This window comes from Aegilops tauschii, chromosome 4, assembly GCF_002575655.3.
Source record: "Aegilops tauschii subsp. strangulata cultivar AL8/78 chromosome 4, Aet v6.0, whole genome shotgun sequence".
NCBI classification, from domain to species: domain Eukaryota; kingdom Viridiplantae; phylum Streptophyta; class Magnoliopsida; order Poales; family Poaceae; genus Aegilops; species Aegilops tauschii.
In genome coordinates, this window is record NC_053038.3 from 126,652,157 (window position 1) to 126,666,328 (window position 14,172).

Here is a 14,172-nt window from a genome sequence, read left to right on the forward strand (position 1 = left end):
GCTCAGCCTCTGGAGCAAGTGTCGCGCTCAAGTATGCATGAATGGCCTCCGGCAAAATGAGGTGCGTGCCTGAAAATACGTTAAACAAAGAGGGCACGGGCAAGGTAATAAACTCACAATGATTTTTATCGAATATCAAATTATACTTAAGCAGTTTCTTCTTATTTTTAACAATAAAGTCATGTGCTACCATACTCTTATAATCTAAAAAGACAGGGGGGCAGCAACTTTTCTTCTTTCTCATAATGGCTAATAGGTATATTACAGTGTGCAGCAAGGCGCGAATCAAAGATGCCACCGAAGATGGGGCCCTTTGTACGGTTCAGACTTAATTGTTTAGCAATAATAGCGCCTAAACTGAAAGTTGTATCACGAAACAAAGCATAGCGCAAAATAACAATATCAGGAGCACTAAGATTTCCACTGTTCCCCCCGACCAATCAACCATCTACTAGCAAATAGTGCAAAGTAACGTAGAACAGGAAAATGTATGCTAGTAATTCTTGCACCTGAAACTTTCCTCATTTCCCCTACAGCAATTTCATTAATAAATCCCTCCACATCATTACGGTGTGGTTCCTCTATGCTGCCCTCAAAGGGTATCTTGCATACCCGACAAAAATCATATAGGAACATTTCCATAACTTCATCATATAAATGAAACTCCACTGAAGGTGGTGATCTCCTAGCATGGAAATGAAAATTTTGCACAAAAATATTAGTGAGTAGGAGATACTGTTCGCGCTGATCGCGGAGGAAGTCTGTGAGGCCTGCATTCTCAGCCAAATAATAAAAATCATCATGAATCCCAGCTGCCTTCAAGAACGCATCACAAGGCCATTCACACGGCCGAACCTCCGCAGTGCAAGGGAGATTATATTTGGGCTTCTTATCCTCCTCACTTTGCTTATCCTTCGAGCTTCGGCTCGAAGAGCCTCTCAACAATCTCTTCATCATTTTCTTTCTCTGAAAATATCTGAAATTTTTAGTGACTCAAGATAAAAGTGGACCAAACTCAACAAAATTGATAGCAACTACTCCCACAAGTGCCTAGAGACTATATCATGCATTAAAACTACTTGGGACCATATAAATTTGACATGCAAGCTCAAGAACAGGGTCACCTACGCAGCAAAAATTTGCAATAAATAAAGCACTAGAACAAAAACTAATTGGACCATTGGAGGAGTCACATACCGAAGAACAATCCCCCAATGTAGTTTTGTGAATGGAGCTTTGAGCAAGGAGATCGAAAATCGCAGCAAAACGAGCTAGAACAGGAGTTTGAGCTGTGTGGTGATTTTTTCTGGAGGAAGACGAAGTGTGTGGGTGCAGGAATAAGTGGAGGGGGGCCACGTGGGGCCCACGAGGTAGGGGGCACGCCCAGGGGGTAGGGCGCGCCCTGCACCCTCGTGGCCAGGTGGCTGCCCCCTCTGGTGTGTTCTCAGTGCCTGATATTCTTAAATATTCTACAAAAAATCATATTTCAATTTCAGGGCATTTGGAGAACTTTTATTTTCAGGGTATTTTCATTACACGGATAATTCAGAAAACAGGCAGAAAATACTATTTTTGCTTTATCTAAACTAAATAAGAGAAAGAAAAAAGAGGATACAGGGAGTTGTGCTTTCTAACTTCATCCATCTCATGCTCATCAAAAGGAATCCACTAACAAGGTTGATCAAGTCTTGTTAACAAACTCATTCCGAATCGCATGAAACCGGAGAATTTTCGAATAGCACTAGGTTACCTCAACGGGGATATGCACATCCCCAATAATAAGAATATCATATTTCTTCTTGACAGTAGGGAGAGGAAATTCAAAACCTCCAATAATAATCGATGGAATTTTTCCAATAGAATTGATACTGTGGACTTGAGGTTGTTTCCTCGGAAAGTGTACCGTATGCTCATTATCATTAACATGAAAAGTGACATTGCCTTTGTTGCAATCAATAACAGCCCCTGCAGTATTCGAAAAGGGCCTACCAAGGATAATCGACATACTATCGTCCTCAGGAATATCAAGAATAACAAAGTCCGTTAAAATAGTAATGTTTGCAACCACAACAGGCACATCCTCACAAATACCAACCGGTATAGCAGTTGATTTATCGGCCATTTGCAAAGATATTTCAGTAGGTGTCAACTTATTCAAATCAAGTCTACGATATAAAAAGAGAGGCATAACACTAACACCGGCTCCAAGATCACATAAAGCAGTTTTAACATAGTTTCTTTTAATGGAGAATGGTATAGTTGGTACTCCTAGATCTGCTAGTTTCTTAGGTATTCCACCCTTAAAAGTATAATTAGCAAGCATGGTGGAAATTTCAGCTTCCGGTATCTTTCTTTTATTTGTAACAATATCCTTCATATACTTAGCATAAGGATTCATTTTAAGCATATCAGTCAAACGCATACGCAAAAAGATAGGTCTAATCATTTTAGTAAAACGCTCAAAATCCTCCTCATCCTTTTTCTTAGATGGTTTAGGAGGAACAGGCATGGGTTTCTGAACCCATGGTTCTCTTTCTTTACCGTGCTTCCTAGCAATGAAGTCTCTTTTATCATAACGTTGATTCTTTGATTGTGGGTTATCAAGATCAACAGCAGGTTCAATCTCTACATCATTATTATTGCTAGGTTGAGCATCAAGATAAACATCATCATTAACATTATCACTTGGTTCATGTTCATCACCAGATTGTGTTTCAGCATCAGAAATAGAAATATCATTGGGATTCTCAGGTGTGTCAACAACAGGTTCACTAGAAGCATGCAAAGTCCTATCATCTTTCTTTTTCTTCTTCTTAGAAGGACTAGGTGCATCAACATTAGTTCTCTGAGAATCTTGCTCAATTCTCTTGGGGTGGCCCTCAGGATACAAAGGTTCCTGAGTCATTTTACCCCCTCTGGTCATAACTCTAACAACATTATCATTTTTCTTATTATTCAATTCATTTAGCAAATCATTTTGAGCTTTAAGCACTTGTTCTACTTGAGTGGTAACCATAGAAGCATGTTTGCTAATAAGTTTAAGTTCACCTTTAACTCTAGACATATAATCACTCAAGTGTTCAATCATATAAGCATTTCGTTTCAATTGTCTACCAACATAAGCATTGAAGTTTTCTTGTTTAACCATAAAGTCATGAAACTCATCCAAGCATTGGCTAGCAAACTTAGTAGACGGGATTTCACCTTTATCATATCTATAGAGAGAATTTACCTTTACTACCTGTGTCGGGTTAGCAAGACCATGTATTCCTTCAATAGGTGGTGAATTCTTAACCTCTTCAGCTTTAATACCTTTTTATTTCATAGATTTCTTTGCCTCTTGCATATCTTCAGGACTGAGAAATAGAATACCCCTTTTCTTCGGAGTTGGCTTAGGAGTTGGTTCAGGAAGTGTCCAATTATTTTCATTAGTCAACATATTATTCAATAGCAATTCAGCGTGATCATCAGTTCTTTCCCTGAAAACACAACCAACACAACTATCCAGGAGGTCTCTGGAAGCATCGGTTAGTCCATTATAAAAGATATCAAGTATTTCATTTTTCTTGAGAGGATGATCCGGCAAAGCATTAAGTAATCGGAGAAGCCTCCCCCAAGCTTGTGGGATACTCTCTTCTTCAATTTGCACAAAATTATATATTTCCCTTAAAGCAGCTTGTTTCTTATGAGCGGGGAAATATTTAGCAGAGAAGTAATAAATCATATCCTGGGGACTACGCACACAACTAGGATCAAGAGAATTAAACCATGTTTTAGCATCATCCTTTAATGAGAACGTAAATAGCTTAAGGATATAGTAGTAACGATTTTTTTCCTTATGAGTGAATAGGGTGGCTATATCATTTAATTTAGTAAGATGTGCCACAACAGCTTCGAATTCATAGCCATAAAAAGGATCAGATTCAACCAAAGTAATTAACTCAGGATCGACAGAGATATCATAATCCTTATCAGTAATACAAATAGGTGAAGTAGCAAAAGCAGGGTCATATTTCATTCTAGCATTCAAAGATTTTTCTTACAGCTTAGCTAATAATTTCTTAAGATCATATCTATCATTGCAAGCAAGAAAGTCTCTAGCAGTTTCTTCATCCATAACATAACCCTCAGGCACAACATGCAATTCATATCTAGGGGGAGAATCTTCATCATCACTTCCATCAATATTATCAGTTTCAATAATTTCATTCTCTCTAGCCCTAGCAAGTTGTTCATCCAGAAATTCACCTAGTGGCATAGTATTATCAAGCATAGATGTAGTTTCATCATAAGTATCATGCAAAGTAGAAGTGGCATCATCAATAACATGCGACATATCGGAATTAATAGCAGAAGCAGGTTTAGGTGTCGCAAGTTTACTCAAAACAGAAGGTGAATCAAGTGCAGAGCTAGATGGCAGTTCCTTACCTCCCCTCGTACTTGAGGGATAAATCTTGGTTTTTTCGTCTTTCAAGTTCCTCATAGTGATCAGCAGATATAAATCCCAAGTGACTAAAAGAATAGAGCTATGCTCCCCGGGAACGGTGCCAGAAAATAGTCTTGATATCCCACAAGTATAGGGGGTCGCAACAGTTTTCGAGGGCCAAATTTTTTAATTCGACACAAGGGGAGCCAAAGAATTTTCTCAAGTATTAGCAATTGAGTTTTCAATTCAACCACACCTGGAATACTTAATATCTGCAGCAAAGTATTTAGTAGCAAAGTAGTATGGAAGTAACGGTAACGGTGGCAACGGTAACAGTAGCAGTTTTGTAGTAATTGTAACAGTGGCAACGGAAAAGTAACTAAGCAAAGATGAATATGTGAAAAGCTCGTAGGCATTGGATCAATGATGGATAATTATGTCGGATGCGATTCTTCATGCAACAGTTATAACATAGGGTGACACAGAACTAGCTCCAGTTTATCAATGTAATGTAGGCATGTATTCCGAATATAGTCATACGTGCTTATGGAAAAGAACTTGCATGACATCTTTTGTCCTACCCTCCCGTGGCAGCGGGGTCCTATTGTAAACTAAGGGATATTAAGGCCTCCTTTTAATAGAGTACCGGACCAAAGAATTAACACTTAGTGAATACATAAACTCCTCAAACTACGGTCATCACCGGGAGTGGTCCCGATTATTGTCACTTCGGGGTTACCCGATCATAACACATAGTAGGTGACTATTGACTTGCAAGATAAGATCAAGAACTCACATATATTCATGAAAACATAATAGGTTCAGATCTGAAATCATGGCACTCAGGCCCTAGTGACAAGCATTCAGCATAGAAAGTCATAGCAACATCAATCTCAGAACATAATGGATACTAGGGATCAAACCCTAACAAAACAAACTCGATTACATGATAAATCTCATCCAACCCATCACCGTCCAGCAAGCCTACGATGGAATTACTCACACACGGCGGTGAGCATCATGAAATTTGTGATAGAGGATGGTTGATGATGACAACGGCAATGGATTCCCCTCTCCGGAGCCCCGAACGTACTCCAGATCAGCCCTCTCGAGAGAGATTAGGGCTTGGCGGCGGCTCCGTATCGTAAAACGTGATGAATCCTTCTCTCTGATTTTTTTCTCCCCGAACGTGAATATATATAGTTGGAGTTGAGGTTGGTGGAGCCTCAGGGGCCCACGAGACAGGGGGCGCGCCCCCCACCCTCGTCGACAGGGTGTGGGCCCCCTGGCCTTGATTCTTTCACCAGTATTTTTTATAAATTCCAAAAATATTCTCTGTGAAGTTTCATGTCATTCCGAGAACTTTTATTCCTGCACAAAAATAACACCATGGCAATTCTGCTGAAAACAGCGTCAGTCCGGGTTAGTTACATTCAAATCATGCAAGTTAGAGTCCAAAACAAGGGCAAAAGTGTTTGGAAAAGTAGATACGATGGAGACGTATCATGGCTCCGGAGGACCCATCTTCCTCGACCGGCACCTGCTTGGTTTCGGCCCGATCTTGAGTGAATAACTACTTCTTCTTTGCTGGCGCGGCCTCCTTAACCCCAGGGGTGGCCTCGTTGGCCAGTCGCGCTACCGCGGCAGTTTTTAGGGCAAGCTTGAGCGCCGCCAGAGCCTCCTTGGTGTCCCCAACTACTGTGAGGACGTCCTTGCTCCCAGGCATCTTCATGAGGTTGTAGGCCGGATGGGTAGCCGCCATAAACTGAGCCAGAGTCGGGTACCCGAGGATGGCGTTGTACGGGAGGCCAATGCGGGCGATGTCGAAGTCGATCAGCTCGGTGCGGTAGTTGTCGCGAGTGCCGAAGGTCACGGGAAGGCGGATCTGCCCTAGGGGCTGGCGGAGCTGCCGCCGACCCCGGAGAAGGGCTTGCTGGGGCGGAGCCATTCGAGTGGTACGTGCAGAAGGCTAAGAGCCTCCACGGAGAGCACGTTGAGACCGACGCCGCCGTTGATGAGGGTCTTGGTGACAGCTACCTTGCAGATGGTAGGCGTGCAAAGCATTGGAAGCACGCCCGAGCCGACGGTGGTGACAGGTGAGGGAGTCCTGGACTAAGGGGTCCTCGGGCGTCCGGCCTGATAGACGTGGGCCGGACTGATGGACTGAGAAGATGCAAGACCGAAGACTCTCCCCCGTGTCCGGATGGGACTCTCCATGGCGTGGAAGGCAAACTTGGCATCTGGATATGAAGATTCCCTTCTCTGTAACTGACTTTGTACAACCCTAGTCCCCTCCGGTGTCTATATACCGGAGGGCTTAGTCCGTAGGGACGATCACAATCATACAGGTTAGACTTCTAGGGTTTGATCTATTACGATCTTGTGGTAGATCAACTCTTGTAACACTCATATTCATCAAGATCAATCAAGCAGGAAGTAGGGTATTACCTCCATAGAGAGGGCCCGAACCTGGGTAAACATCATGTCCCCTGTCTCCTGTTACCATCGACCTTAGACGCACAGTTCGGGACCCCCTACCCGAGATCCACCGGTTTTGACACCAACATTGGTGCTTTCATTGAGAATTCCACTGTGACGTCGAAAAAAGGATTGATGGCTCGCCTTGTCGTAAAGGAAGATATCACCTCCGGAGGAGCCCTGGCTCCAGGCCAAACCCTTCGGCTGGGCGGCTTCATCATGACTGCCTGTTCGGCCGTTAAGCCGACGATGACCTCTCGAGTCATCGAAAATCGCCTCCGCGTTGATTCCGAACACTCCAAATGGATGGATCCGACGGACTTATCATCTTCAAACGAACTCCTAGATCGCATCACCGCCTTAGGAGTCACTACAGACTACGATCGGATTGGGCTTAAACCCGACCAGAGAGAAATTAAAACTCCGCCGATCACCCACCAGATAGCGGTAGTTGAGGAGCAAGACGATAACTCTTCCCCTGTACCAAGGACGAATTGTGTTTGGATCTCCGAGCTCGAAGAGCCGGACACCTGCCTCCGGAAAGACATAGCCCGCCCTCCGAACCTAGAATCGGATGACGGGCCTGAAAAACCAGTTAATATCCAGGAGCCCGAGCTATTAAGTCCGGAAGTTATTCAAACTCTGGATTCCAAATTAGGTCGGGGTTCGGATTTAAAGCCACCCACCCACCCAGATAGACGCGATCTCACGTACATACGGCAGCAGTCTCAGGAAACAGTCCATCACTTTTGGGCCAGATTCCTCCTTGGCAAAGACAAGATTAATGATTGCCCCGACGAAGACGCGATCTCCGCATTCCGCAATAATTGCACGGACGAAGGACTCCTCAACGCCATCAATCGCCGTCACGTATTACACTTCGCTGACTTGGCAACCATCGTACAGAAGTATTGCACAATGGAAAGCGCCTGGAAAACTCAGGCAGCTCTCTGGGAACCACCGGTTTCCACTCAACCCTTCGTCCGGGCAAAAAGGGTGCACCCTCGCGGCGCACCAGATCCAGTAGTAAAGAAATCTAAGCACATCACGGGGCGCGGAACCGTTCTAGAGGGATGGATGGACGGGCCATGCAAAATACATGCAACACCGGACACCATACCAACCCACAGCCTTAGAGCATGTTGGATACTCCGGCAAGTGGCCAAGAGCGGCGAGGATCTACTCACCAAAAATACCCCAGAACTACACTCCCCGGAGGACAACAACCTCAGAGTATTGACGGTCTTCGAAAGCAATAAACCCCTGGAACGTCACGGCAATAACTTTCAATGCCGGCGAAGAATCAAAATTCAAGACATTCCAGGCACCAGCCGCCTTGGTCCTCAGTCCAGTTGTGGACGGATTTCGGCTCACCAAAGTGCTAATGGACGGCGGCAGCGGATTAAACCTCATCTACGAGGACACACCTAACAAAATGGAAATCGACAAGAGCCGCATCGAGCAAAGTAGCATGACCTTCCGAGGAATTATTCCCAGTCGGGAGGCACGATGCGCCAGAAAAATCACACTCGATCTGGTATTCGGCACGCCGGAGAATTATCAGTCCGAAGAAATAACCTTCCAAGTGGCCCCTTTCAACAGTGGATATCATGCCCTATAGGGGCGAGATGCATTTACACGCTTCAAGGCAATACCCCACTACGGGTACATGAAACTCAAGATGCCCGGGCCCAATGGTATAATCACTCTTTCCAGTGATCCGGACATAACACTCCGCGCCGAAAATAAAACCGCATCCTTGGCCCTCGAGGCATTATCTGAAATACTCGCGGTCGAAGAGCTGACCGCGCTGCGCTCTATAGTGGATAAGGATGACGTAATCTTGCACAAACGACCCAAATCCACCTCCTTTAAACCAGCAGATGAAATAGTCAAATTTCAAGTCCACCTGACGGACCCCAAGAAGACAGCATCCATAGGGGCACAACTCAATCCGACGGTCGACGCCGCACTACAAGAGTTCATGCGTGAGAACTGGGACATATTCGCCTGGCACCCTTCTTATATGCCAGGAATCCCATGCAGGTTGGCCGAACACAGGCTCAATATATTAAAGGGGTATAAACCGGTCAAGCAAACACTGCGGCGTTTTTCCAAACCTAAACGACAAGCCATGGGAGAGGAGCTAGCCAAGTTACTCGAGGCCGGATTCATCGGAGAAATAAAACACCCGGACTGGCTAGAAAATCTGGTGATGGTACCAAAGAAGGATAAATCTTGGCGCCTGTGCGTCGATTTCAAAGGCCTCAACAAGGCCTGCCCTAAGGACCCCTTCCCCCTCCCTCGCATCGATTAAATCATTGACGCAACCGTAGGACACGACTCACTGTGTTTCCTCGATGGGTGCTCTGGATACCATCAAATCAAGATGAAGGAATCCGATCAAGCCGCAACGGCATTCATTACCCCATATGGGCCTTTCTGCTTCAGCACTATGCCTTTCGGGCTCAAAAACGCTGGTGCCACCTACCAACGCATGATTCAAACATGTCTGGAGAAACAGATCGGCAAGACAGTTGAAGCATACATGGATGACGTCGTCATCAAAACCAGGCATGTCGAGTCACTAATAGACGATCTACGTCTCACATTCGACAACCTCCGTACATATGACATCAAGCTCAATCCGGAAAAGTGTGTTTTCGGCGTCCCCGCCAGAAAACTGCTGGGCTTCATTGTTTCCAATAGAGGAATTGAGGCAAATCCAGCAAAAATCCGAGCTTTGTCACAATTGGCTACGCCAACAGACCTTAAACAGGTCCAAAAACTCGCGGGATGCATGGCAGCTTTAAGCCGCTTTATCTCCACATTGGGAGAAAAAGCATTGCCACTCTATCGCCTTCTCCAACGCACCGACCACTTTGAGTGGACAGACGCGGCAACGGCCGGACTGGGGGAAATAAAGGCCCTTTTAGCGAGCAACCCAATCCTGGCCGCGCCGAATGTTGGTGAACCCATGTTATTATACATATCGGCGACACACCAGGTGGTGAGTGCCGTGCTCGTCTATGGGACCCCCTTGATAGTTCACCTTGAATAAAACTCCTCCAGCAAGGCCCAACCTTTGTTTTACCATTTGCTACCACCCATCCCCTTTTCCCTTGGGTTCTGCAGACTCAAGGGTCATCTTTATTTACCCCCCCCCGGGCCAGTTCTCCTTCGAGTGCTGGTCTAAACTGAGCGATGTCCGGCGCCCCCTGGGCAACCAGCGTCTATGCCAACTCGACGTCTGGCTCATCCGGTGTGCCCTGAGAACGAGATATGTGCAGCTCCTATCGGGATTTGTCGGCACATCCGGGCGACTTTGCTGGTCTTGTTTTACCATTGTCGAAATGTCTTGTAAACCGGGATTCCGAGACTGATCGGGTCTTCCCGGGAGAAGGAATATCCATCGTTGACCGTGAGAGCTTATAATGGGCTAAGTTGGGACACCCCTCCAGGGTATTATCTTTCGAAAGCCGTGCCCACGGTTATGAGGCAGATGGGAATTTGTTAATGTCCGGTTGTAGAGAACTTGACACTTGACTTAATTAAAATACATCAACCGTGTGTGTAGCCGTGATGGTCTCTTTTCGGCGGAGTCCGGGAAGGGAACATGGCTTTTGGGTTATGTTTGACGTAAGTAGGAGTTCAGGATCACTTCTTGATCATTGCTAGCTTCACGACCGTTCCGTTGCTTCTCTTCTCGCTCTTATTTGCGTATGTTAGCCACCATATATGCTTAGTGCTTGCTGCAGCTCCACCTCATTACCCCATCCTTTCCTATAAGCTTAAATAGTCTTGATCTCGCGGGTGAGAGATTGCTGAATCCTTGTGACTCACAGATTCTACCAAAACAATTGCAGGTGCCGACGATGCCAGTGCAGGTGACGCAACCGAGCTCAAGTGGGAGCTCGATGAAGATCTTGTTCGGTGTGTTGTTTCTTTTCATGTTGATCAGTAGTGGAGCCCAATTGGGACGATCGGGGATCTAGCAGTTGGGTTGTCTTCTTTTATTTTGGTTTCGTAGTCGGACCTATGTGTGTACCTTGAATGATGTATGAATTCATTTATGTATTATGTGAAGTGGCGATTGTAAGCCAACTCTTTATCCCATTCTTGTTCATTACTTGGGTTTGTGTGAAGATGACCCTTCTTGCGACAAAACCACAATGCGGTTATGCCTCTAAGTCGTGCCTCGACACGTGGGAGATATAGCCGCATCGTGGGCATTACAAGTTGGTAATCAGAGCCATCCCCGACTTAGGAGCCCCCTGCTTGATCGAATCGCTGGCGGTGTTGAGTCTAGAACAAAAATGTTTTGAGTCTTAGGATTATATATATCGAAGAGTAGGATTCTTTTTACTCCTCAGTCCCTTCGTCGCTCTGGTGAGGCCTCCTGACGTAGAAGTTTTGACTCTTCTCTCCTCAAATTTCACTAAAAAAATTTAGGATCACGCGGGTATCTTAGAATCGTTCCGATGGTTTTGTGACGAGAACATTGTTCTTGGTGCCTCCTGACATTTAGGGGTTGTGGCAGTGTACCGGGGAGTTGAGCTCCGAGGTGTTGTCATCACAATTTTATCGTTACAGTTCTGGAATACCTGAGTTTCGCCGAAATCAAAAATCTCTTTTATGCAGTTGTTGGTGAGATCACCTCGATGCCACCCAGTACTGGGGCGGGAGTTCGGGAGTATTGCCATAACTCGTATAACGGATGCTATTCGAAGGTTGAGGTAAATGATTTCCGAAGGTTTCTTGGTTATGTGTTGAAGGATGGATATAGCTGGATCTAGGTATTGTTAGTTTGGGTGATATATTTTGTGTCCCCTGTATCCCTAACACCTGATTGCATAACTAGAAAGTTTCGGGAGTTTATAAGTGGGAATTCAATTAGCTCCTAGGATATCTTTCCGACAGATGCATGATATGAGATTGGGGTTCGACGTCTAGTGGTCCGCCTTTCCACGGTTGGTTTTACAGTGGTCTCGTAGTGTCTTAAAGAGTCCTTGGCTATGCCGACTCGGGGACGCTTCGTATGTCATGCGCACTGCCTTGTACATGATGGTGCTGTACGATCGAGCCCGTGTGGGCCCCACCACGAAAACTTCGGACGAAATCTCTATCATATGTTTGTTCCGGCTTATTCTGCAAGCCAAATCCTTTGTTTTGTTTTAAGTTGTGGTATTCGAGTTGCTTCGAAGTCAAATGTGGATTCCATACCTTTTCTAATTGGTGTTCTCATATTCCTAGGTGGGTACTAATCCTTCTCGATCATCGAGATTGCCATCTTAATTCTATTTCCAACCGGTGCGTTTCTCTTCGAGATGATCCCATCATTCTCCCCATCCGGAAGATCAATTCTCGGTTTCTTTGCAACGTTGTTTGTTTCATCCGTCCCAAGTTGCCTTTGTTTTCCCGCCCTCCCACCCTTTTCCTTCAAGGAATCAGATGTCTTAACCAAGTATCCATTTTATTTATGTGAAGTCCCTTCATTCTTATCAATCAATGTTCTTACCCGGTGGTTCTCATGAAGATGTTCTTCAAGTTAATCATTCTTCATTCTTTTCTTCTCCGGTGGATTCAATTCAAGCTTTCTCGATCATATCTTTTCCTCGTTTCAAATGCTTTCTCATGCCGGTGTACCTCTTAATCATCCACTTCTCGCTATTCATTTGTTCTGGAGTGTCGAAGATATCTCAGAAGATTTGTGTCTCCATTATTAATCCTTTCTAACTATTTCGAGGTTGTTACCTCATTCAAGCCACTTAATTCAACCGGTGCAGTCTCTCTTAAAAATCATTCCAACGGTGTTTCTTTTGAGTGGGCCCTAACCCACAGGTCCTTTCCCAGGATCTTACCTGACTCTTCTAAATTTTTTTCGGAGTTATTTTCAAATTCATTTCAAAGTTTGACATAAGAATGAGTCATCATCAGTCAAATGTCTTTCTCCAAGATCTTTCAAATTCTTTCATCGTTGATTCATCATTTCTATTATCCATTGTTCCGGAGTGTCTCAATAATTTTGGTGGTATTTCTCGTCGTCATTCTCGGATTGTGAAGACCGAAGAAGAGTTCCTCTTAAATCCTTACCCGTTCTTCCAAAGATTCATAGTTCTAGCTTATGCCATCCTCTCATAATTATTTTCGATTGTGAGAATTCCTTTCACCCATCCGGGGCAATTCATGAGTCTTTTCAGTTTGATTCTCCGAAGGCCATCATTTTAGAAGATTTCTTCGTTCTAAGTTTTCAGCTTCGTTCTCCAATTATTCTAAATTGATGTCTCTTCGTTCATCTCCATATTCTCCCGGTGCATCGTTCAAGTATCCTCTAGTCAGCTCGTGATCTATTCGTTCTCATGTATCTAAATTCCCTCGAGTATTTTCGCGCGTTATTTAATTCTTACGGTGTTTCATCCTCTTTTCTTCAATTGTTTTCAATTCTCGCGGTGGTTCGTTCAAGAGTTCTCTTCCTTCATTATCATATAGATTCATTCGTTCTTCCCAATCCTACCGGTGGTTCGTTGGAGACTTTTCTCAAGTTTGCACTATATCTATCTTAATCCTTTCTACGAGAATAAGTAGTATGCCAAATCCGTTGCTTGTCATCAATCTAAATTGGTGAAGGCTAAGCATAATGTAATTCTTATTCTTCTTTCCTCCAAGTGATTAATTCCTTCTTCCAGAGTGCATTCATGATATCAAATTCTCGGTTCCAAGTTGTTCATCTTTTCTTTCCGGAGCTCCAAGTTATTTCAATTATATCATTTCAAAGCTTCATCTAATCACTGCAAGGCTTCACCTGGTGTTTTCAACTTCTCTTTCTTTCTATCATCCTTTTATCATCGGAGGTCTTCATGGAGGCTCTACATGGTGGTTCATCAAAGATTCTTTTCATTCTTCAATTGTTCTTCAAGATTTCTCTCGAAGTTATGATCTGTCAAGCTTACTCCAAAATAAACATGGTGTTCAACACATGTTTTGTTTTGAGGAGTTCCAGCATTCTTCATCTTGCATTCCGAAGTGCAATTCTTTCTACCTTACCTTTTGAGATGGTGTTATGTCCTTCTTGACAATTTCCATCCATGTTCCATGTTCCACATGTTGTCAAGAATGAGGTATTTTAAATCCACCAATCTCTTCGTTGGAGTTATCTTGTGTCATATTTCACCTAAAGCCTTCCCTAAGGAATGTTGCTATTGTGGTGCTTATCAATGATCCAAGTTTTCTCCTATCCTCTTGGTGAAAGAAGTTTTTCATCTCCTTGT